The 11729-nt window shown below is 50.7% G+C and overlaps 1 pseudogene; it reads right to left on the bottom strand.

Moving 5' to 3' along the window:
• Positions 1–3252: 3252 nt before the first annotated feature.
• On the bottom strand, positions 3253–10915 carry LOC136792205 (DNA-binding protein RFX8-like; annotated as a pseudogene).
• Positions 10916–11729: the final 814 nt, after the last annotated feature.

Raw genomic sequence — 11729 nt, 5'->3', positions numbered from 1 at the left:
TGTGTTGGGTCTTCGTTTCTGTGCGAGGGCTTCCTCCAGTTGTGGCAAGCGGGGGCCACTCTTCATCGCGGTGCGCAGGCCTCTCACTATCGCAGCCTCTCCCATTGCGGAGCACAGGCTCCAGACGCGGAGGCTCAGTAATTATGGCTCACGGGCCTAGTTGCTCCACGGCATGTGGGATCTTCCCAGACCGGGGCTCGAACCCGCGTCCCCTGCATTGGCAGGCGGATTCTCAACCACTGCGCCACCAGGGAAGCCCTTCAAGTCTTTTTGTGAATGTATGTTTTCTTTCCTTTGGGTAAATACCTAAGAATAGAATCACTGGGTCATAGCATAGGTATGTGTTTAATTTTATGCAGAACTTTCTGTTATGGACTGCACGTTTGTGACCCCCAAATTCACGTGTTGAACTTCTAACGCCTGATGTGACAGTATCTGGAGATGGGGCTTTTGGAAGGTAAGTAAGGTTAGATTAGGTCATGAGGGGACTAATGGCCTTATGAGAACAGGGAGAGTCCCCGCACCCCCCTCCCCACTGTGTTTCAGCAACAGGGAACGCCCATGCAAGGACACAGCAAGGAGGCAGAGGTCTGCAAGCAGGAGGAGAGCTCTCACTAGGAACCCATCACCTGGCACCTTGATCCTGGACTTCTAGCCTCCAGAACCGTGGGGAATAAATGTCTGGTTTTTTGTTTGTTTGTTTGTTTGTTTGTTTGTTTGTTTGTTTGTTTTTTTGCGGTACGCAGGCTTCTCACTGCTGTGGCCTCTCCCGTTGCGGAGCACAGGCTCCGGACGCGCAGGCTCAGCGGCCACGGCTCACGGGCCCAGCCACTCCACGGCACGTGAGATCTTCCCGGACCGGGGCACGAACCCGTGTCCCCTGCATCGGCAGGAGGACTCTCAACCACTGCGCCACCAGGGAAGCCCTAAATGTTTGTTTTTTAAAGCCACCCAGTTTACGATATTTTGTTATGACAGCCCAGGCAGATGAAAACACTGTCAAACTGTTTTCCAAAATGATCTTTGGCCGTTTTATAGTTCTACTAGCAATATGTGAGTACTTCAGGAGGCCTCTAAATGATGCATGAGGTGATTTCACAAAGAAGGAGCTGTTTTGAATTGGGGCTCAGTTACTTGGCTTGGTAACATTTCCCATAGATTTCAGATTTGTTTTGTAAGCAATCCTGAACCACCACGTATGGGCTGTTACAGAAAAGGACTCCCCCACTGGCAAATACTATGAGGTTTGGCTGCAGGAAATTGGTACTTGGTATATTTACAAGCAGATTTGACTTGTAATGGGAGAAAATGGATTGCAGATCTGCTGCTTATCTATCACTTCCCATTAACAAACTCTTTGTCAAGGACAATGAGAGGCACATGGTCAAAGGTACCAAAGCACTATTTAAAGTTTGGGGCTGGAAATGTACCAGAGGAGCCTGGCATGTCTTCTCCAGTCAAAAAAGCAGCAGCAGCAGCTAGAAAAGACCAATGAAACATGTCAAAAGAAGCAACTTGAAAGGTCCTCCACTGGGAAAAGATGGAATAATTTAGGCATCAAAAAGAAAAATGATGGCAGTTAAAGAAAGACCTAAATGTACATTTACCATACTTCCCAGCAATTGCACTCCTGGGCATTTATCCCTGGGAAGTAAAAACATATGTTCCCCACAACAACCTGTACACACCATTGTGCATAGCAGCTTTATTCATAATAGGCCCACACTGGAAACCACCGGAATGTCCCTCAATATGTGACGAAACAAACAGCAGTGTGTCCATACCATGGAATACAGCCCTCAGCGCTAAAAAGAAACAAACTTTTTTTTTTTTTTTTTTTTTTTTTTTTTTTTGTGATACGCGGGCCTCTCACTGCCGTGGCCTCTCCCGTTGCAGAGCGCAGGCTCCGGACGCGCAGGCGCAGCGGCCATGGCTCACGGACCCAGCCGCTCGGCGGCACGTGGGATCTTCCCGGACCGGGGCACGAACCCGTGTCCCCTGCATCGGCAGGCGGACTCCCAACCACTGCGCCACCAGAGAAGCCCGAAACAAACTATTAATAAATGCAACAACTTGGGTGTATCTTAAGAGCATCCTGCTGAGAAAAAAAAGCTGGTCTCAAAGGTTACATATCGTATGATTTCATTTATATAACATTCACAAAATGACAGAATTATAGGGGTGGAAGACATTAGTTGTTGCTAAGGGTTAGTGATGGTGTGTGGCTGTATAAAGCAGTAGCATGAGGGAGATCTCTGTGGTGATCAACAGCTCTGTATCTTGACTGTGGCGGTGGTTACATGAACCCACAGGTGATAGAAAATGCCAGGACTCTACACATACATTGCATCAATGGCAAATTCCTGATTTTGATGTTACAATCCAGTTGCTTAAGATATAAGTGTTAGGGGAAACTGGGTAGAGGGGAAACTGGGTAGAGGGTACACAGGTCTCTCTGAGTGAATAATGATTAGAAACAAAATTAAAAACAAATCCTCATAAGTCATCACTAGAGGCTGTTAGGACATCCAATTTATTCTGAAAAAAAACTTTTTCAGAAAATTCTAAACAACTTAAAACACTTTTATTTTATATTGGAGTAGAGTTGATTTAAAAAGTTGTCTTAGTTTCAGGTGTACAGCGTAGTGATTCAGGTATACATATACATATACCTATTCTTTTTCTAATTCTTTTCCCAGTTAGGTTATTACAGAATATTGAGCAGAATTCCCTGTGCTATACAGCAGGTCCTTGTTGGTTATCTATTTGAAATATAGTCGTGTGTATATGTCAACCCCAAACTCCTACTTTATCCCTCTCTCCCACTCCTCAGTGTATATACCTAAGAGAAATGAGGGCTTCCCTGGTGGCGCAGTTGTTGGGAATCCGCCTGCTGATGCAGGGGACACGGGTTCGTGCCCCGGTCCGGGAAGATCCCACGTGCCGCGGAGCGGCTGGGCCCGTGAGCCGTGGCCGCTGAGCCTGCGCGTCCGGAGCCTGCGCTCCGCAACGGGAGAGGCCGCAGCAGTGAGAGGCCCGCGGACCGCAAAAAAAAAAAAAAAAGTATTCTCCATATTAGTTTATATGATTCATCAAAACCAATTCCTTGAAATACATATAAAACAGAAAATCGTGCTACCTCTATCACGTACATAAAATCTTCTTTCTTATCAATACAAAAGCTTTAGCATTTACCGTAATCTTAAGAATGAAAAATCTATGTTCTCTCAGGTCCTAGTCAAATAAATAATCTTAGGTGTCAGCATTACTGTCCCTAAAATAAATATTCTCAGAGCTCTGGGATACATCTGATACGTGAATCACAAATTTTTGTCCATCTTTCAGGGTCATGAGGGTTTCTCGTTCCAGAGGAAGGTTGGGTTTGATGGTTAACTTCCAATAATAACCGGATGAGCTGTAGGGGGAAAATGTTGAAAAGAAACGATGGGAAGAGAGTTACATTATCCCCTGTTTCAGAACCCACCGCTTGAACTCTTCTACCCCACACTTGTCCCACCCTGGGACCTACTACAGGGGACCCTGATTTCTCCGGGGAGCGCTCAGGGGCTGGTGAGGAATCTCAAACCCGGGATGGTGCAGGAGAGAGGGGTCGGGGGGAGTGGGAGCAAGTGGGCTCCCTTTAGGGACAGGAATGGGGGTCTGGAGTTGTTTGTGAGGCCAGAGAGCAAAAGAACGCTGCCATTAAAGGCACGGAGAGCCCAGGTCGGTTCTGAAAGTCAGGAGTAATGCTCATCGCCTTGGCTGCCTTCCAGACGGACATGGGTCCCTGCTTTCTTGGCAGTTCTGAGCCAACAGAGTTGGCTCAAGTTCCCACGTAGACCCTCCCCCAAACACCCATCAAGTAGACCAGTATATAAAGGGGCAAATCTGTGAAAACCGTCATCGGTTAAATTAACACTCTACCGGGTAGTAACTGACATGAGAGGTTCGCAGAGTCTGATGCTGGAGCAGGTGCCAGCCCTCAGTCACTATCTAGTTGCCTGAGCCGGCCTTCCCGTAGGAGAAGCGAGGGTAATATGCCACCCTCAGCTCCAAGGGTCCTCAGAAGATGGGCAAATCCTCCGACGTGATTACTTTCCAACCGGCAGAGATGCATTTTCTTGGTGTGACTTCTTCAATAGCCTCCCCGCTTCCCATAAGCTAACATATTGTGACAAAGTTGCCCACGAGATAACTTTGAACGTGAGGTGAATGAAAGTACATTTCCCACCCATTCTCTCTAAACTCAACAATAACCATCACCAACCAGTGAAAAGATATTTTTCTTCTCCCTCTGTCTCTCTCTCAAAACACTGTCTCCATCTTTACCCTATAACTGAAGTCACTTATTTTAAAATATTTTTGCCATGCTTTAATACTTCAGTACACGGCCTCAACTGAAAACCGTGTAGTAGGTTTTTTTTGTTGTTTGTTTGTTTTGCGGTACGCGGGCCTCTCACTGTTGTGGCCCCTCCCGTTGCGGAGCACAGGCTCCGGACGCGTAGGCTCAGCGGCCATGACTCACGGGCCCAGCCGCTCCGCGGCACGTGGGATCTTCCCGGACCGGGGCACGAACTCGTGTCCCCTGCATCGGCAGGCGGACTCTCAACCACTGAGCCACCAGGGAAGCCCCGTGTAGTAGGTTTTTAAGAAGCACAGCCTTTTCTTAGTATCAGCGTAATTTTTCCCTTTATTCTCAAAACAGGTCTTGGCATCTTGGTGTTTTGAGCATCACTAGGATGGAGAACAGCGACAGATGCGTATGGCAAGGGGGACCGCTGACTTGAGCCGTTACCGTTGGTGCAGGGCAGCCCCAGATGTGCAGCAGAACGGGCGATAACCGCGGCACACGAATGCAGACGGGCCGTGGAGGGTGTGCCTTTTTGTTGACGGTGAATGCAGTGAAAATTAGATGAGCGTAGCTGTTTGGTGTTAGATTAAGTCCTCATAGCTACTTCGGCAGGCTCGCCCAAGCGGAAGCACGTTCAGTTAACCTCTAATGCCTATCGCCCTGGATTATCCGACGTTCACCTGTTTGTATTGCTTTATTATGTCGTTCAGTTAAACGTTTAATGTCTCCTCTACTGTTTGCACCAATGAAATATAGATGGAACGAACCCCTCGCCATGAACTTCAGAGTGGCTAGGGCACTGGGTAGAGAGTGTTCTGGAAAGGTGTTCAGATTAGGAGGTTCTGGTGGAGAAATAATAATGATGGCTGGAGCTATGTCGGTGCTTACTGTGCTCTAAGAATTTTACAATAATTAACTTATTTAAACCTCATCATGGGCCTGTGGAATTAGATATGCTGATCTCCACTTTGCAGATGAGGAAACCGAGGAGCAGATAAATTAAGCAACTTGCCCAAAGGTTCTCAGCTAATGAGTGGCTGATGGGGAACTTGAACCCAGGGAGTTATGTACCAGAACTGCCTGCTTATTTTCCCAAGTCATCAGACTTGAAGAATTTTTAATCTACTCCCCACTCCCTGCTTTTGGAATTAAAGCACACGGTAGGTAGTAGCCTCTGGGGAGAGAGGGTACTAGGAAACAGCAGCCTGGGAAGGTCTACGGAGCTCTGGAGTCCTGCTCCGCCAATTATTAGCGAGGTTACCTTGGGAACATGACTCAGCCCCGCATGAGCCTCAGCTACGCCATCTGTGAAATGGGGGCAACGAAGACAGCGTCTCACCGCGTTGCTGAAATGGTGCCTTTAAATGCCCAGCACGGGGCGCTCAGCAGGGTCTGCTCTCCACCCGCTTCCAACTGTGGCCCAAGAGGTATAAGCTGGCTCCCTGTCGCCTTGGTGACCAAGGGGCATGTCAGCTGGTCCCCCGCCCCAGCCAGTGCGCAGATACTGTGCAGGGTTGTATGGCTTTGAGAGAATGTGTGTCAAGGGTACCTAGTAGCTGTTCGATAAATGGCAATTCTTATTTTTACTATCTTAATTTCTCTGGCCACGCTGCGTGGCTTGCGCGATCCTAGTCCCCTGACCAGGGATCGAACCCAGGCCCCGGCAGTGAAAGCGCAGAGTCCTACCTACTGGACCACCAGGGAATTCCCGCAATTCTTATTTTCATATCTTTCAAGATGGACCCCAATTCCATCTTTTCAGTATCCTTTCTATTCAGACTGCTCAACGTTTCCTCTCTTTAAACGCCGCCAGAGGCGTTTTCAGGGCATGTCACTCTTTTGAGTGGTAGTGATCTACTGCTCAGCGGGTCTAACCATGCCAGGCGGGCTCTGGGAAGGCCAGGCTTGGGCCATCCCCATATTCCACGCCTCTAATCAAGCCGCGCCCGTCTCAGAGCTGACCAGTGGGCAACAGACGTGCTGCTACAATCACCCCTGGCGAAATCAGCTCAAGCTGAGATGAGTCTAGGATCCTTGTTTGGACAATGTATAGCCTTTGTGGGCTTCCTAACCATCTGGTAGTTCTTTTTTTTTTTTTTTTTTTTTGCGGTACGCGGGCCTCTCACTGCTGTGGCCTCTCCCGTTGCGGAGCACAGGCTCCGGACGCGCAGGCGCAGCGGCCACGGCTCACGGGCCCAGCCGCTCCGCGGCACGTGGGATCTTCCCGGACCGGGGCACGAACCCGCGTCCCCCGCATCGGCAGGCGGACTCCCAACCACTGCGCCACCAGGGAAGCCCACCTGGTAGTTCTTATTTCTCTGAAAACACTACGGAAGTTGGGGCTCCGGCATGTGTGCCCCGTTGCCCGTGGCGATGTCCACCAGGAAGCCCGGGACCCTGGCGACCACACCGCCCCCCTCCGTGGCTCCGTGGCTCTGACCCTCGTGTCTCAGCGCCACCAGGGGGGGATCTGCACTCGGGCTTCTACGCTCCTGAGCTGGGGAGGGGTCTGGAGGGCAGGGGAGTTCCTGGTCTGGTGGGACAAGAGGCTGGTCATCTGGTAGCATCTCCTTGAGATTTCCCAGGTCACCGTCCTCCTCGTCCTCCTCCTCTATGCACGACTGAAGTATGTGAATCACATATTCCAAAAGCAGCAAACGAAAACAGATGCCAGGAGCCTACATTGAAATAACAACCCCAAATGAGTAAGTAGATAGACAGACGCACAAGTAAACAGATCCCTGTGAAACTAACAGCTTGTCTGGGGCCTTGAACTCCTGGGCACTCGAGCCTCACTCCTACTGGCTGATCCTGAGGGCCCCGGGCAGCGTCCATCACCTGCGTGGCACCCCGTACCCAGAGGACCCCAGCAAGGCGGCTTTCGGACAGAAAGCACAGGGAGCTTAATGGCCTGAGCCATGGAAGGGAACGTAAACCCAGCTAGTGTGAGATGGGCGGAAAGCAACCCTACGGAGAAATGGGAGCCGTTCCCAGAGCTGGAGGATGTGCCCCTCGGCTGCTGGTGGTTGGCACGTGCCGCGTGGCTGCATCTCCTGGAGGGAGGTGGGGAAGGGACGCATTCTCTCACGCAGGCCTGCAAGGGCTGTCCTTAGGGAGTTTGGGGTGGGGGACAGTAGGGCGTGTGGCTCTGCTGGGTGCTCTGAATCCTAGGGCCTTTGGTTCCAGAAAAGAAAAGGATAATTAATGTTCATCTGGGCAATGGGGGTGGGGGGAGATCTGGCCTATTATAATCGTTAAAAGAGAATTACTTAATGAAGGTAAAACCACGACTCTTACACAGATATAAAATGAATGTGTGTCAAAGATTTTACGGGACTCAATCAATGAGGGAACTAGTAAGATGTTGCAACTGATTTAAAAGAGAATTCAGGACTTCCCTGGTGGCGCAGTGCTTAAGAATCCGCCTGCCGATGCAGGGGACATGGGTTCGAGCCCTGGTCCGGGAAGATCCCACATTGCCGCGGAGCAGCTAAGCCCGTGCGCCACGACGACTGAGCCTGAGCGCTAGAGCCCGTGTGCCACAACGACTGAGCCTGCGTGCCACAACTACTGAAGCCCACGTGCCTAGATCCCGTGCTCTGCAACAAGAGAAGCCACTGCAATGAGAAGCCCACACACCGCAACGAAGAGTAGCCCCCGCTCACCGCACCTAGAGAAAGGCCGCGTGCAGCAATGAAGACCCAACGCAGCCAAAAATAAATAAATAAATTTATAAAAAAAACAAAGCGAGAGAATGCAAGACACTAAACATACAATAGACAACAAAGCATGCCACTGACAGTAATCTACAAACAGACGCCACACAGCTCTGTGCTCAGGGCAGCTATCAACTGCATCCTGCTGACCCGCTAGTTTGCATTTGTGTGGAGGAGGATCATTTGCATTGTTATCTGTTTGATACAACTTACAAGATTTGTAAAATAACTCGAAGACCAGAAGGGTGTGCTGGCCCTTTCTGTCCATTTCACAGCTTTATACAATATTCACTATTCTCTGCTAGATCTCAGGTGAGAGAACCTGGTTCCACGAGAGGCCTGGCCTGGTCTGGAATAAGCCTGACCCACAAACAACTCCTGGCTTGTTTAACTTTGTGAAACCATGGTCCACGCGAAGAGGGAAAACTAGTGGTGTGGATACTCTGACTTCATATGAAGGTCCAAGAAGGAAGAGGGGGGAAAAGCGCTGTGACCTGAGAGTGCCACCTGCCTTATCTTTAGTAAACAAAGGACTTTGCAGCCATCTAGCCATCACATGATAGCCACCCCGAGACCGTGAGCCCTGAGGGAACTCAGGATAGAGGTAGGATGCCTCCCCATTTAGCGATACGCTGCTGCAGCCGCCCCCAGCCGTGCACCCTGAGGAGACTCAGGAAGAGAAAACGGACGCTGGCCCCAGAGAGCTGAGGAGCCCATCAAAGGAATGAGGCCAGAGAGCTCAGGCTCGCATCTTCCCACAAGTTGAAAAGTGCTAAACTCTTTAACTTGAGATGTCCGGTTTTCCTTAATTAACGGTCATCTTTTGATGTTCCGACTACCTGGTCTTTGCTGCAAAACCCGCTCCTATCTGCCCCGGCCCCCACCTTGCCTCTTCGGAGCTGTCCCTCGGAGTGATCTGAGATGCCGTGTCCCGGACCTCGGCCCTCAGTTTTGTCCTCCGAATAAAACACAACTCGCAACTTTCAGGCTGTGCGTTTTTTTCGGTCCACAGCACTAACTACAGAGCTGGCTTTCCTTCTGTGGTTGCACCTGACCTCTGCCCTGATCTTCATCTGCGGGGAGAGCCTCACGACGAATGGGGGTCACATATATGGCTGTGTACAGCCACAACCCTCCAAAGAGCCCCAGGGTTTGCAGAACGGTCTAGAACAGGGCTTGTCTGCTCTTCCTGTTCTGTGTACCCGCTGCAAGGGTGTCTGGCAGCCCTGGGGCAGGGATTCCTTGCCCGGATAGGTGTGTGAGTTTGTGGGCTGGAGGCCCTGTCTGTCTGTCTATCCACGGCTGTGTGTCCAGCGCCCAGGGAGGTGCCTGGGACTTTGCAGGGACGCACGACATCTGCTGAAACGAGTGATCCCCCCCGTGGGGCTGGGGGGCTCAGTGGTGACTGTCCCTCCCCGCGACTCTCCTGTGCTGTGTCTGTACCACAGCTGTGACAGATGGGAAAGAAAGACCCTGGGCCCAGAAAGACCCTCTACTGGACCAGAAAGTTGGCAAAACAGACACTGCTTGACTCTTTCCACCATCTGCACGCAGTGGGGACTTTATCAACTCTTATTCCTGAAGGTTAAATCCGGGTGCCCCCAAAGAACCCACGTTTTGGTCCATCTCAGCTGGGAGATGGAGGAAAGAGGACACTTGCTGCTTTCCTCACGATGTCTGAAAGCGCACAGTTCAAAAGCCAGGGGAGGTTCCCTGCGCGTCCGACAACGATGGCGGGGGAGTGACAAGAGACATGTCCGCATGTTGAGATACAGGGAAGTCATCCTGGCTTATACATGAGTGAACTTGAATCTGATGCTAACTAAAATAGCCTGGGTGTGGCCTATCAAACCTACTCTGTACCTCTGCTTTAATTATTAGAGAAAAGGACACACTGACCAGAAGTAAAGAATGCCCATGTTAAAAATAAAGATTAGGGCTTCCCTGGTGGCGCAGTGGTTGAGAATCCGCCTGCCGATGCAGGAGACACGGGTTCGTGCCCCGGTCCGGGAAGATCCCACATGCCGCGGAGCAACTAAGCCCGTGAGCCATGGCCGCTGGGCCTGCGCATCCGGAGCCTGTGCTCCGCAACGGGAGAGGCCACAACAGTGAGAGGCCCGCATACCGCAAAAAAAAAAAAAAAATAAAGATTAAATGTCTCCCTTCCTGGGACACTGATACTGATTACTCCTTTGATGGTTAAGTCCCCCTTCCCAGGAGACAAGGCCATACTGACTCGCTGGGTACGTGCTGGTCTGTTTTTTTTTTTTTTTTTTTTAAATAACCTTGAAGAAATGAAACCCTGACTTGTTTAATGTTCTCTGTTTTGACAGGATATAAAACTGTGCTGCTCTCCGGAGCAGCTTCTCAGAGTCATCTGGGAAGCTGGCTTCCAGGCTAGTCCTCAGTTTGGCTCAAATAAAAAACCCTTTTCTATTCTTATTTTAGATTGTTTACTGATCATTTTCATTGACAGGAGAGTGAGGCGTGGGCCAGCTGTTTGATGAACTACCATATTGCCATAATAAAAAGATTAATATGTTTGTGTGTGTGTGTGTGTGGTTCTCTGTGTGTTGTATTTTACATAAAAAGGTGAGAACAAGACGAGCGGGTTCCACGTAGCGACGTGGAAAACGCTTAGGCTGTAGTAACATCTGTAAAAGGTAGAATACAAAATGCTGTGCGCTCTCGGACTTACCGAAGCTGTCTCTGTGCCAGAGGGTCATAGCTTTGCTCACGGCCCGTGAGCAGGAAATTCCATCTCAGCTGGAAGCTGGCGGCCCATCTGATAAACTCCGCTTTGCTTCTGCTCGGCTGTAACATTTTAGAGAGAAAAAAAATGCCGGGGTTTCTGATAAAAATCAAGGCGAGCGTGTTGCCCAATGCACCCACGGGCGGCGCACAGTCTCACGAGGCCAAAGCGGGGCAGGAAGAAGGAAAGAGGAGGTGAGAGGAGGCCCAGGGCTGGGCCCGGTCTTGCACCATCTCCTGTGGGGATGGTTCCAGGCGGAACCCTTTGCAGTGGGTGGGGAGAAGGCAGGAGGTGGGAGAGCAGCTTACTTCTTGTTTTTAATCCCACACAATTTTTTCAGAGAAAGGTCACTTGTGGGGAGCGACGGGGGCGGGGGTGGGGGGGAGGCCTGCAGGACGGCCTTACTGCAGCCCCCCTGGAAGTTGCCTCCGAGAGGGTCGGGGGCTAGTTTACACTTGGCGAGTCTGACACCGTGAAGAAGGGATCCAGAGTCCCAAAGTGATGGAAGGAAGGGTGCCAACTTTGCAAGGCACAAAGCTGGCCCCACTGCACCGGGTGAATTATCTGAGGCCCGGAAGGCCCGCCCTGGGCTCTGGGTGGGTGTGGACCTGTAACCAAGCGGGACCCTACGGGGCCCTCCCAGGACAGAACCCCCCACCCCCCAATATCCTCTGCTGTAGCTCCTCTCCGAAGTACCTAGATAATAGTATCTCGTGCATATTTCCTGAGAGTTTCAGATGCTAAACCCCTCCCCCCACCAAATGGAAGAAATTAACTGCCTGGTGATCATGAGACCTACTGGGGCCTAAGCACTGATCACCATCAACCAATCAGAGAACTGTGCACAAGCTCATCACACACCCTGGGACCTGGCCCCTCCCCTCCCCTGGCCTTTCAAATTGCCTTGTTG

The sequence above is a fragment of the Kogia breviceps genome, chromosome 11 (assembly GCF_026419965.1).
Source record: "Kogia breviceps isolate mKogBre1 chromosome 11, mKogBre1 haplotype 1, whole genome shotgun sequence".
In the NCBI taxonomy this organism is placed as follows: Eukaryota; Metazoa; Chordata; class Mammalia; order Artiodactyla; family Physeteridae; genus Kogia; species Kogia breviceps.
Note: the sequence above shows the minus strand (reverse complement) of the source record. Positions and strands in the feature narration are given on the sequence as shown.